Genomic DNA, 14,251 nt, shown 5'->3' on the forward strand with positions numbered 1-14,251 from the left:
CCCTTTCAGGATACACATCATTTCCAACAACTCCTCCTGGCCAGAACTGAATCATTTAATCATGTGACCAAACTTGTCTGCTGGGAAGACTAGTGCAGGGAAGGTGTCTATGTGCCTAGTTAAAAATTGGATACTTTATTATAAAGCCAGACAGGGAGAATGGATGAAGAGCAGTCTCTTCTCTGCCAAGACGTGTCATAAAATAGGACACTGGTTTCATTGTCAAGGGCCCAAAGTTCTACAGGGCCCCTCCAACCCACACAACTCTTCTCTGGTGATCTTGAGAATTCCTTTAACTTCTCTGGTCCTTCAATTCTTCATCTGCAAAGGGAGGTTATCCTCTCCATGGCCCACAGAGGTGTTATGTTAACTAACGGGGCTGTAATAATAACAGGGCTTAGCAGGGACGGAAGTTGTCAGCTTTAGGGAGGATCTTCATTTTATCTCATCTACAAACTATTTAAAGGTTTGGAAATAAACCTCCATCTTTCTGATGTTCATCCTGTAACCTGGCAACCAGCGAGAAGTCCTTAAATGCACAGAACTGGGCTGATGTCACCAGCTTCCTCAGAAATGCCAAAGTTAACCCGACCGGCTCCCTGAGCAGATAGCAGCCATGAGCCTCTGGTCACAGAGCTCAGATTCCTGAAATAAATGATGTGTTCACATGTCACGGAGAGAGCAGCAGGATTTTGGATGAGTTGGTCTCTAAGATCTGGATTAGAGGTGAAGAAGAGACAGAATGAGGGTCCATTTGTTCTCGTGCTGAAAAGCACCCGCTACCCAATAATATAATAAGATCAGCTATTGTGTGTGAACAGCCTACTAAGCTAGCGGCAGCTCTAGGCTAAGCTCTGCAAATAATTACCTCATTCAACACTCCACAGTCCAAAGAGGCGGGTACCAATCACACCTCCATTTTCCAGATGAGGAAACTGGGGTCCAAGAAGCCACAGTGACTCCAGGCTAATGGCAGGATCTGTCCCCAGAAGTCTGGCTCTGTAACCCTTGAATGGAAACCAGTAATTACCCTGCCTCCAACTACCCAAAGTCTTAAGCTGCCTCGCTTCCAATGCAGCACACAGGTCTTAAAGGCCTCCTATGTGCCAGGCTCTGGACTGGGTGTTGCTATCGTAGAAACAAAAAAGACACAGTCCGAATTCACAAGGCGTTCACAAGCTGGAGATGAGGCACACGGGGTAGGCATGTTGCTAGGTATGCTGAGTGGTTATCACATACATGGGAGGAAAGCCTAACCCACCCTGGAGGCCATGCCAGAAGCAATTAGGGAAGGCTTCCCGGAGGAGGCAACCCCCAAACTGAGTCTGATGTCTCCAATTCAAACACCCTTGAATGTGTCTGAAATAGTATACGTGCCACACACACACACACATACTGCTTTAGAATTACTTCCTTTTGATCCATCGGTTTGATCCTCCTAATTTATTTACAAACAGAGCTGCAGTCACCATTAGTTAGGATGGCGTGGGGGTGGGTGGGCTTACCTGAAATTCAATCCACCTATTTTATGGCTCAGGCGTTTCGCTTTAGGTTACAGCAGATTTTAGAGCAAAAGGCAGCCTCACCTAAGAGTTCAGAGGATGACAGAGGCCAGGCCCACCTCTGCCCCTGCCCCACCCCTCCCTGGTGTGATCCAGGTCATCCTTTCTTCTGCTCACACCTCCTTACCACGGGCCAGTTATGACCTTCATTCTCATCTTTTATCCCCACAAACATTGTTTCCATGGAGAGCATTTTGTTCTGTTGAAAAACACAAGCCTTGCAACAGAAAACAACAAAAAAAGAAAGAAAGAAAGCATGTGTTCAATTTTCCATTGCTTTTTTGTGGGTCCTCACATGGACGTGTCCATGTCCTGCCTCCACCCATCTGAATATTCTTTCTCTTTTTTTTCTCACAGGGGTAAGAAAAATGAAAGATAAGAAAAATGAAAAGCCCGGGACTCCAGCCCGTTGCAAGGAGGTAAGATCCAGAAAGGTTACCCAGGAACAGCCAGAGATGGTCCCTGGCCTGAGAGGTGTGGTGTTCTGGATATTCAGCTAGCACTTACTAGAACAGGGCGCAGCGGGCGGCAGTGGTGCCCCGGCTGCACAGAAGGGGCATGGCAAGAGGACGTGCTGGGAGGCTGCACTTGACGTTCAGCGGAAACATCACTCGTGGCTGTCAAAGTGGCAGCCTGAGGGGCGCCTGGGTGGCGCAGTCGTTAAGCGTCTGCCTTCGGCTCAGGGCGTGATCCCGGCTTCTGGGATCGAGCCCCACATCAGGCTCCTCCACTATGAGCCTGCTTCTTCCCCTCCCACTCCCCCTGCTTGTGTTCCCTCTCTCACTGGCTGTCTCTCTCTCAAATAAATAAAATCTTATTAAAAAAAAAAAAAAAAGATGGCAGCCTGAGCGTGATGAGGAAGGAGCTGCAGGCTTCCTTTGAGGTTAGAAGAAAGAAAAGATCAAGGGAGAGGGGGAGGAAAAGAATGAATGGACAAAAGGGAGAGAAAGAAAAAGAAAAGTTTAGAACCAGGGTTTCTAACCAGCTTCTGTCAGAAATTCTTGCCACCATTTGTTAAAAATCCACATTCTATGAAAAATTGTCAATATTTACCATTAGGATGAGAACTCCTATGTTCCAAGATGGTGTGATTTAAAGCATTTCAGTCTTGGAGGAAAGCAAAACTAATTTTAAATCCTACTGCTACTGCTTCTTAGCTGGGTGACCTAGGATAAGTCTGTTTCCTTGTGAGTGCGATGGGTATGAAAATACCCTCGTGCAGGCGAAAATGCCTGGGCCCGTGGGTTGCAGGCAAGGGCTCTGAGAGGACCCTGGTGGGCCTTTCCTTCCCTTGCGGGATCAGAAAACCTGATGGCCTGGCCAGACTGCTCCCTACAGTCACCCGGTGAGAGAGGTCTCTGAGGAAGGCAGTTCTAGCTGCTGAAGCCCCCCGGGGGAGGGCTGGTGAAGGTGAGAACAGCCAGGCTGACAGCACAGGAAGCAGTAAGACCACGTGGGTGAAGTGTGGGTGGAAATCAAGCTGCGGTAGGCGACCATCAGGCTTCCGGCTCTGCCCAGGCATTTCATTGATGATCCCTGGTCCACTGGGTTCTCACATATTAATTACTTTTCTTCTCTTATCCTTGTGGATAGCTCTGTGATATTCTGGAAAACAGTGCATCTCTCCACGCATTTATATCCTATATTCCTGGCATGGAGCTCTGCAGCCTGTTTGGTTTTGTTTGTTTTTTTTTTAAGTAATCTCTATGCCCAACATGGGGCTCCAACTCATGACCCCGAGATCAAGAGTCCCATGCTCTACTGACTGAGCCAGCCAGGCACCTGTGTCCCCAGTTTTGAAGTTGATGGCACTTATGTTCTTTCTTCAATAGCTGTCCCTCTCTCGTAGCTTATGTTGGCCTGTGCTGAACTCACTCTCCTGAGTGGGAATTTGGCTTATATTCAAGTTCTCAGAACTGAGCTCAGTTTGCTGCAGGGGCTGTGTGAATACTTGGGTGTGCGTGCACGCATGTTTGTGTGCATGTGTACGTGCGTGCACGCATCTGTGCAGGAATGGATATGTGTGCACGCCCGTGCATGTGTGTTCCCACCCAGTGTGGCACTTTCTGTTAGCTCTTCCACTCCATCCCTAGCCTCTCTTTAAGTACGTTCGTCCCCAATCCTTTGAAACATTTCATCTTTAAGCCCACAAGAATGTTAAGATTCTATCTGGGCCTCAGGAATTATATATTTAAAAAGTCACTTCAAATTGCATGATCATTAATCTGGGAACATTATCCTTTTTGAATCTTTCAAGTTGTTTCATGAGCAAATCTAAATGTGTCCTTTTCTCTCTGTGTTTAGTAAGTTAACTAATCATTCTGGCCTCGTCCTTATTTTTGATGCTAAGAAACCACCACTGTACTTCCTTGCATTATGTAGCTTTCTGACAGCTCTTAAAATAGCTTGCAATCAGAAAAAAAAATTATATTCTCCAAGACAGACTTTAAAGAATACAGTTCTCCAGGAATGGAGTTAAGAGAGAAACTTACATTTCGTAGCAATTGCTTTGGAATGCACTTCAGTACAGTAATTTCTTAGTGCGATGACACAGTCCAAATACGGTTTACTTGCAGTGATCTTGAAACAGCTTATCAAGGTACTTTGTGCTATGGAATGAGATACTTCTCTCCAAGTCAAGAGGTCCAAGTGCTCCAAAGAGAGAACATAACGCCTATTTGGGGGGATAGCTCCAAAAGAAAGGAAAAGAAAAACTAAGCCTTACTAAAACTTGGAAAATCTAGTATACTTAAATGAAATGGTTTCGTACAGCTGATCTAGATAAAGGTATCACAATACAATGAAACTACTTTAGTCTTGGATATATGAAATACAGTTGTAACATTCTGACTTCCTAGAACCCATTCTGTGTTTCACAGGGACCTTGTCTTCATTTCAGCTATTCAGGTATGTTTAATTTTGTCGTACAATTTATTAATTGTCCTATAAATAGAAAAGCACATTTAAATGTTGAGAAAGAGGTTCCTTTTAAAAGTAACTTTTATTATAAAAAGTTACACACACACATACGCACATACAAAGTTACACAGAAATGTCCAGAGAAAATAAAAATCACCCATAGTCACACCTTTAGGGAGAACCACTATTAACATTCTGGTGTCATCCTTCCAGCCTTTTTTCTGCATAAATAATGTAATTTTTAAAAATTGGGGCATCATCATGTGTCTACAATTGTATGTCCCGGTGTGTTGTCCTTGTTGTTTCTTCCGAACCTGTGCTGGGGAGGTTTTCCCATGTCATCATGCTCTCTCCAAACCATCACCAGCATTGGCTACCTAGTCTGCCATTGAATGAATTTACCATGATTTTTAAAAAATCAGTTCCCCACTATGCAAACCCTGTACGAACAATGGTGTAGATAGGCCTTTGGGCATATCTGTAATCCGTTCTCTGGAATTAAGGGTATGAGCGTTTGTAAAGCTATTCCTATACAAGGCTGAAGTACCCCGCAGAAAAGCTGCACCAGTTCATACTCACTCCACGAACGTCTGAGATCAGTGGGGAAGCTGAACGTGCAGACTCTGGGTTCACAGCTTGGCTCCGCCCCCTCTAGTCATGTGACAGTCCTCAGACTTCGGAAACGTGGAGGAGCTAGTGTATGTCATGTGGCTGTTGGGAGGATTAAATGAGATAAAGGGCTTAGGCCTGCAAATGGCCGTTCAGGATCCTCGTCCAGATTCTTCTGCTTGTGATGCAATGCTCTCAGCGAACACTTCGGAGCTCCTCTGGCTGCCCGGCTCCGTGGCCGGCCCTCGGGGCCCACAAACAGAGGAAGATCACGGCCCTCGTGGGGCTCACATTCTAGTCCGGGGAGGGAGGAGACAGACAATAAACTACATAAAAACAAACAGACTTTAAAAAAAAAAAAGTCATTATATAGCCTAGTAGAAGGCAATGAGCGCGGTTTGGGGAAGACAGCAGAGCCGAGTAAGGATTTCCAGGAATTCGGAGGGCTCAGGCTGGAATTTTAAGAAGGGTAATCAGAATAGGCGCCGGTGAGAAGGTGTCAGTTGAGCAAAGACTTGAACGGGGGGAGAGGGTTAGAGCAGCAGATAACTGAGAATGGCTCGAACAGGAGCACGCCTGGAGCCTCCGTGCAAGCAAGGGGCGGCGTGGGTGGCACCAAGGGCTTGAGAGGCAGGACAGAAGAGGGTGACGTCAGCGAGGTGGCAGGGGCAGACCACGTAGGTCTTGCAGGGGGTGGGGGAGCCGAGCAGGCCGGGCCTTTTTCTCTGTGTGGAGTGAGCAGCCATGGCAGAGCTCTGAGCAGGGCAGTGACAGGATGCCTCACATTTTGTAAAAATCACTCAGGCTGCTATGTTGAAAATAGACGACAAGGGTCAAGTGTGGAAACAAGGACCCTGGTGAGGGGTCTCTGCGGTGGGATCCCGGTCATAGTGACTCTGACCAGGGTGGGAGTCGTGAAGGTGACCAAAGGGGTCTGATTCTAGACATGTTGTGAAGATCACACCTGTAGGATTTCCCGCGGGTTGTGACTTGAGTGTGGGGTAGGAGAGAAATAGGAGTCGAGGATTTAGTCCATGGCTTTGACCCGAGCTCCTGGAGGATGAAGTGGCCTTTGATGGGGAGGAGGGAAGATCGGGAGTTGAGCTCCGGAGGTGCTAAGTTTGAGGAGTGTGCCAGACATCCAAGTGGAGATACTGAGAAGGCAGCTGGAGACATGAAAGTCTGGAGTCTGGGAGGGAGGGCTAGAATGAAGATCTACATTCAGGAGTCATCGGCATATGCCTGGGGATTTTAAAGCCACAAGATTAAATAAAATCTCCGAGGGTATGTATTTAGATAGAAAAGAGGAAAGGATCAAGGACTGACCCCTGTGGGAGTTCCAACTTTAAAAGATGAGAGAAAGAAAAACAGCAAAAGGGACTGAGAAGAGGTGAGCAGCAAGGTAGGCGGAAAATTGGGTCAGTCTAATGTTCTGGAAGCCATGTGCAAGAAGGAGGAGGAAGAAAGAAGGAGAGATCCCGTGTGTCAACAGCCACAGAGAGAGGGATCAAGTTAACACAGGACTGAGGGGCGCTTGGGTGGCTCAGTGGGTTAAGTGTCGGCCTTCGGCTCAGGTCATGATCAAGTCCCTCATCGGGCTCCCTGCTCTGCGGGGAACCTGCTTCTCCCCCTCCCTCTGCCTGCCGCTCCCCCCTGCTTATGTGAGCTCTCTCTCTCTTGCTCTCTCTCGCTCTCGCTCTCTCTCACTCTCTCTGTGTCAAATAAATAAATAAAATCTTTAATACAAGGACTGAGAATCTGTGGGTTTGTCAGCAGCTTAGCTGAGAGCTGATTTGAGGCAGTGGGCAGAAGAAAGCCTGATCAGAGTAGGTTTCAGAAAAAATGAGAGAAGACTTGGAGTTAGTGAGTACACACAAAATTTTGAGGAGTTTGGCTCTAAAATAAATGTGGCAGTAGCTGGTTGAGGAAGTATAATGAAATGAAGGTGGTGTGTGTGTGTGTGTGTGTGTGTGTGTTTCCGAATGGGAAAGATAAGGGCATGTGTGCAAATTAATGGAAAGGGTCCTGAAAAGAGAGAGAAAACTTTCTGATGTGGGAGAGAGCAGCACGGCTGAGACAACATGTTGGATAGGTAAGAGTGAATGGAAGGTGGAAAAATCCACGTTAGACTGACACGTAGGAAATTCATCTACACTAACACGTGGCTTCGGGCTCTGGTAAGTGGCGGAGGGAGTCTGGACATTCTCTTCCTGCTGCCACACTTTCTCATACACTTACCGAGCATCTACTAGATGTCCAGCACCAGGGTGTTCGGTGGTCGTTCTACCAGGTTCTTATATTATTGGCATGCCTTCCCCTCTCCGAAACACTCAGGAATGTTTAACGGACTGACAGGGTTTCAAATGACAAGGGTAATGACTCCCATAGATGCCTGAAGTGTAAGCATCGTTCCAAAGCCCTCTCTGACTCCATGGGCCCTTCCTGGGGTCAAGGATCTGCAGCAGTCACCCTATTATCCATTACTGAACACTGATAGAAACTCCTGCTAAAAATAGTTGTGCTAAAAATAAAAAGTCCCAACCCTTATCTGAAGTTTGTCAACTAAGCAGCCGACATCTACATCTTACATATTTGGAAACATCTGGACAAACACTTGGATATTTGGAAACCTCAGAAACCTTGGCATCATTTGGCATTTGAAAAGCTTTTACTCCTTATCTAGGTATTTTGGTTTTGTGTAGACAGAGCCAGGCAGCGGGAATGACCCATTTGAAATCAAGCCTCTGTCCAAAAAGGACTGTTTCCATCCTCATGGAAGCCCTTACTAGGGAAAGAATATAGTAATCGCGGAACCACACGAAACAAAATGTCATCGCCATTTGACCTTGATATTGTCCATGAAAATAAATATTCCCTTATACTTAGGGGTAAACTCTTTCACCAAATCCTCATTTTGTGCTTCAATTCTCATTCTAAGCAGCTAAACTATTTTGATTTCTCCTGTTAACTCAAGAAATTACATCTTCCGCTCATTTGTCAAATGTTTGATGAAATCTTAAACATATTAAAACCCTTCCACACTGCGGCCAACGTGTACCATTCAGGTTCTTATCAGGCCTCGTGGTGAAGTCCACTTGGCCTTTATTGCCTTTGGATTATGTCACTGCAGTTCGAGATGTTGGGTAAGACCCTGCAGAGTGACCCCCTGGAAACCAAATCCAACGTCCTGTTCAGCTTTTCAAAAAACCCCTGATTCTTTGTAGTCAATTAGGTATTAAATTCAGCTTCCTTTATTTATTCAAGGTATCACGATAAAAGATAGGCAGATATTTTATCTAATTTTCTTTATGCCCTTAATAGCACTTTGCAATCTGTGGTCCCATGTTTATACATACTTATTATGTAAGAAATGCCCTTCAAATCAAGGAAAAGCAAACTTCTCAATGACTGGTTACAGAATCTGTGATACGTCTTCATCCGTCTGGTGTAGTAATAACTCAAAGATGTTTCAGTGACTTTCTGTATATGGTCAGATTCCATATGAGAGAAACTGTTCAGAGGAAGCTAGTCAATCTGCTGGCTTCTTACTCCTTCCTCTATGGTTCCTACAATATCCTTTGTATGATAGAGTTTAGAGAGGTAAAAATCGGTGAGGATGGGGGGCCCTGGGGGGCTCAGTCAGTTAAGTGGTCAGTTCTTGGTTTCAGCTCAGATCAGGATCTCAGGGTTGTGAGATCGATCTGTACTGGGCATGAAGCCTGCTTAGGATTCTTTCTCTCCTTCTCCCTCTTGTCCTTCCCCACTCATGCTCTCTCTCTCTCTCTAAAAAAAATAAAAATAAAATTTAAAAAACCTGTGAGGAGGCTCAATCCCATGAGTAGATCTTTGAATCCCAGAAGTGTTATATTTTTCATCACACATATGTAAAAGAAGAGAGCAAAATTATAATTATTATTTTTTTTTAAAGATTTTATTTATTTATTTGACAGAGAGAGACAGCCAGCGAGAGAGGGAACACAAGCAGGGGGAGTGGGAGAGGAAGAAGCAGGCTCATAGCGGAGGAGCCTGATGTGGGGCTCGATCCCATAACTCTGGGATCATGCCCTAAGCCGGAGGCAAACGCTTAACTGCTGTGCCACCCAGTCGCCCCCAAAATTATAATTATTGATGAGTATGTATGCCTTGTATTAGATAGGCTAACTCTGTTGCTTGAATTAGGTAGGATGCTGTAACAAATAAACCCCAAATTCCTGTGACACAGCATAACAGAAGTTTATTTCTTGCTCATGTAATGGTTCAGTGTAGGTGTCTTGCTCAACCACTAGCTGGGGTTGGACCTGGACTCCCTCCAAACTGTGGGTTCAATAGCCCCTGTTAATTCGGACTCCTCTGAACCTGGCTACCAGATGGTGGAGGGGAGCATAAAAAAACCCATTTCTTAAAAGTCCCAATTTAGAAGTGACACACCACTCTGTTCACAGCCCATTGGTGAGAATTAACCATATGTCCTGATCTGGATGCAAAGGAGGCTGGGAAATGTAGTTCCCTGTGGGGAGCTGTGTCCAAGTGATAACTCTAAGCTAAGGAAAGGGGTAACCTGAGTGTTAGCCGGCCATCTCTGCCATACTTGAGTAATGCAGTTACATCAAAAAGTATATTCTGTAAAGACTCCTATTAACATTTTGGAATAGAGCTAAGAAATACTATACATACTGTTCTATCAACTGGATTTTTTTCATTAACAATATATTGACTCATACATCTGTCACGTGTGTTTTAGATGTACATCGTTTGTGTGAACAGAGCATGGCTGCAAGGAGCAGCCAATGCGTTTCTGGTGTGAATATTTGGTAGCTAATATCACAAAGACAGGGACAAGCATGAGACTGCGTAGTATGGGGGGGCGTGAGTTCAGGCTTTGGGGTCAAGCATTTCTGGGCTCACATCCTATCCCTTGTACTTGCTAGCTTGTAATGATAAGGAAGTGCTTTCCTTAATCTGTAAAATGGCGATAGGAGGTTCAGTTTTTCTATCCGTAAGATGAGGATAGTTACCTTTTGTATTAGGTTTCTGCGAGGGTTAGTGAAATAATTTATGTAAGGCACTCAAATACCAAGATGGATGATGACTACATGTTTTAAAGATGATAAATGACTTTAGACATGTATAAGGTTTTTATTGAGATGTAGTTGACATAACAGTATATTAGTTATATTAGTTTCAGGTATACAATGTGATGCCTTGCTATTCGTATAAGCTGTGAAATGACCACCACAATAAGTCTAGTTAACATCCATACCACAAGTAGTTACAGTTTTTTCCTTGTGAGAAGAACTTCAATCATCAACTTTTGTAGCAACTTTCAAATATAATAAAGTATTATTAATTATAGTCACCACGCTATATATTACATCCCCAGGACTTATAACTGGAAGTTTGTAACTTTCGACCACCCTCACCCTTTTCACCCACCTCCCCACCCCCCACACCACCTCTGGCAGCCACCAATCTCTTCTCTGTATCTGTGATTTAACAGTTTTATAAGAAAACTTTTATATTGTCAGCATTTTATGGCCTAGTGAGGTGGACAAGCAAGTAAAGCAAATTAGAGACCTCACACACCTCACCTGGAGATCTTGGTGTTGAATCAGTAGTTTTCAAGTGAGACCATGAATCTGAATTTTTAGCAATTTCCCTAGGGTGATTCATACTGTCCTTGGGACCAAAACTGATGTAGGCTCCATCTAGGCACCAAAAAGAGGCCAGCAAATTTCAGAGAGTAAAAAAGCAGAAAATGAAGAGAAATAAATAAATGACCGCAGAGTCAGAAAAGAAGTAGGAGATAAGAAGAATATTTAGAGCAGTATCTCAAGAGGCAATCTGGGTGAGACGAATTTTCGTTGCATGGGATCATCCCAAGCATTGCAGACATTTTGCATCCCTGTCCCCTGCCTGTCAAATATCCATAGTATCTCCACAATTACTGTGATCATGAAAAATGCCCCACATTTTCCCAAATAATATCTCTTTTGGAGAGACCCACCCATGGTTGAAGACCACTGATCTAGTTCAAAAGCTTCCCCTTTCCAGATGAGGAAGGTGAAGTGACTTACTTATGGTCACACAGCCAATTGGTGGCACACTGGGAGTAAACCAAGTATTCTGCTGCATGTTGAGGCCTTCTTTACACCATGTGGCCATATCAGCTTAAAATGCTTTCAACTGCAGGTCAGAAAGTCCCATTTGATCTTACTAAGATCACAGGGAAATTGAATGGCACACTTCCTTGGAAAGTCCAGAGGTAGAGCCCATTCAGGATTGTCTGAGTTCAATGGCTGTGATGCTGTCTGCTTGTGGCTTAACTGGTTTTGCCTTCCTCTGTGCCAGCTTCATCCTCAACCTGTGACAAGATGCTGGCCGGTTCCCCTGGGCAAGAAGGAACAGACTCAACTAGTCACAGAGGAGAGTCAATGATCCAAGTCAGCGAAAGGGGGGATCATTCAAGTGTAGCCTGTCTGCTGGAGCTCATCCTGCCAAACCAAATTTTGAACACAAAGAAAAAGTCTAGAAACCAGAAAGTAATTAAAAAGCAGCTGTATGCAGCTAATGTAAACTAGAACACTTCATCAAGAACTACTGATGTACAGTGTGTTGGCTAATTCATCATCATCATCATCGTCAAAGTAACTGTAGCCACTAGCTGTATGTTCAAAGGCCAGCACAGGAACCCAGTCAGATACTGCAGCAACACTTCCTATCGTCTCAGGGCTCCTACTCGCACATATTCTTACACTGCTTCAGAATCTCAATGTTTCCCTCTTTCCTAGAAACTTTATTGTCTTCTCTTGCCTCCCTTGTGTCGGGCCCTGTCACTCATACACATTCTCTCCATGTCAAATGCCAAAGACCCAGAAATCAGCAAGCCAAGACAGGACTCACCTCAAAGATGGGGGAGGGGAGAAGTTGAGCAGACCGAGGCAAAATCACGCCATAACTAGAGAGGACACCATACCAACAGACACTGCTATTTGTAGGCATTTGATGCTGTTTCTCATACCATTCACTCTCTCTCTCTCTTTCTCTCTCATCCTTGATTCTTTGCTGATTTGCTCCAGACTTAAACTCCTGGACCAAAGAGCCCCATTAGCTCAACCTATAGCATATTCCCATGTCCTAGGTGCTAAAGGGCCGAGGAAAGTGTATGTTTGAGCATGTGAACTGTTACAATGGAAGACAGGTCCTGCCTTTGGCCAAGATGCATACAATAGGGAATTCCCCAAACAGGAAGGTAGTTCTGATGCTGGGCAAGTGTCTGAACTTGGCAGTGGATGGAGAGATGGATGGATGCATGGGTAGCTGCACTGATGGATGCAAGGATGAATCTGGTAGTTCTGATGGGCCACACAGAGTTCCTCCCCTTTTCAATCCCCTCTTCTCTTCTCCTGAGGCTTTAAGGCACAGTGGGACTTCCCCAGAGATTGGAGGACCATACATTCACCTCCTTCTATGTATAAATCAAAGAGAGGACAAATTAAATTAAGGAGAGGATAATATTTATAACAGAGAGCCATTAATCATCTATGCCTTGGTTACTCTAACATGTAGAATCATTGTAGTTACACGTGTGAATAAACAGGTCCTCAGATTCTCTACCAGGTCTCATCCATATCCTCTGATGAGTCATGTCTGGCATCTTCAGCCTTCTAGGACCACGAGGAAAGACATAAGCCAATATCACACCAAGAAGACCTAAGCAAGCAGGGCATTTAGTACATTGAAAACTAAGGCATGTCCTTTGAGACTTCAGAGTTAAAATTGTGTGAAAGGACTATTTTGCTCAAGATCCACATAACTACAATTGTGAGCCATACTTACATATTAAGCACCTTAACTATGTAATTGCACTTAATCCTGACAAGGTTACTATCCCCCTTTTGTGTACGAGGAAGCGGGGAGGGTGTACTTCTCTTGAGGGCACACAGCTAGTAAATAACGAAGCCAGGGTTCCAAGCCGAGCCCATCCAGCTCCAAAATGTCAGCTTTGTCCAATAACCCAGAGTGGGACCCACAGCCTAATTTGCTCCCACACCAGCTGTCCTAAATAAGGCCTTTCTTTGCCACTCTGGTATATTCATTTGTCGTCAGTTAAAACCAGTTTTTATGCACACCTTCTTAATGGATGTTAATGCTTCTGTTCTAGAACTAGCTTTCCCTCCAGAATACCCAGGAACATTTCAAAGTCACACTGAGCAGTAACAAATTACATTTCCCTCAACAAATTTCTTACGTGGTCATAAAATGATTATGGATGTTGCCTGCATCTGTTGGTGTTTACGTCCTGGCTGTGAGCAGTAGTGCAGGAAAACATCAAAGTTTTGTGGGCGACAAAGACTCGCCTCTGATCTTCACTTCAAAGACAAGCAAACAAAAAACCTTCCCAGCAACACCTTTGAGATTAATGTCAATCAGGTTGTTCCTCAACTTGCTGATACAAGTATGCGCATTATAATGAATGAAGCGTGTTAGGAAACAATAAACCTCCTCTAAACTGGCAGTAAAAATACCTACAGGGCACACACAATGTGTTCCTGATGTATTATAAGAGAATTTAGCAAATGGACTCTTTTTACCTCTTAGCCCTGACCCTCCAACACCAATTTTAAAAGGGTGTCAACAGAGCCCCATTATAAAGAGGGATGGTGTTCTTTCTAAGCCGGGGATCTAAAGACCTAACATCTTCTGTGCTGTGTGCAGAGTTTTCCTTTCCATCCTCCTCTGCTGAGTACACATACTGAGATTCACAGAGCCTTTTGATCGGGGTCTGGGGCTTTACTTGAAATTCTCCCTTCTACCTCCACCTCTTCGGGAACATGGCGACCTGAGGAAGGAGTCCTTGCTCCTGGCACGCGTCCCAGGCTGGTCCGATGCCTCATTTTGGTGTCCCACAGCGCGCAGGACCACCTCAACCACATCACTTACTGTACGGCACCATCTATGAGCTCTTAGAGAGCCAGGACCCTGTTTGGATCTTCTTTGCATCCCAGACACATAGCCCAGTGCCCAACACACAGTAAGTGCATGGATGGAAGTACAGACCACCCTTCAAATGAGAATGGTGGGGACAGGTCAACTGGAAAAAGAATGGGCAGTGGGAGTATGGGATGTGGAAAGGTCCAGGGAGTCAGAGGAATTACACTTAC

The sequence above is a fragment of the Ailuropoda melanoleuca genome, chromosome 11, assembly GCF_002007445.2.
Source record: "Ailuropoda melanoleuca isolate Jingjing chromosome 11, ASM200744v2, whole genome shotgun sequence".
In the NCBI taxonomy this organism is placed as follows: Eukaryota; Metazoa; Chordata; class Mammalia; order Carnivora; family Ursidae; genus Ailuropoda; species Ailuropoda melanoleuca.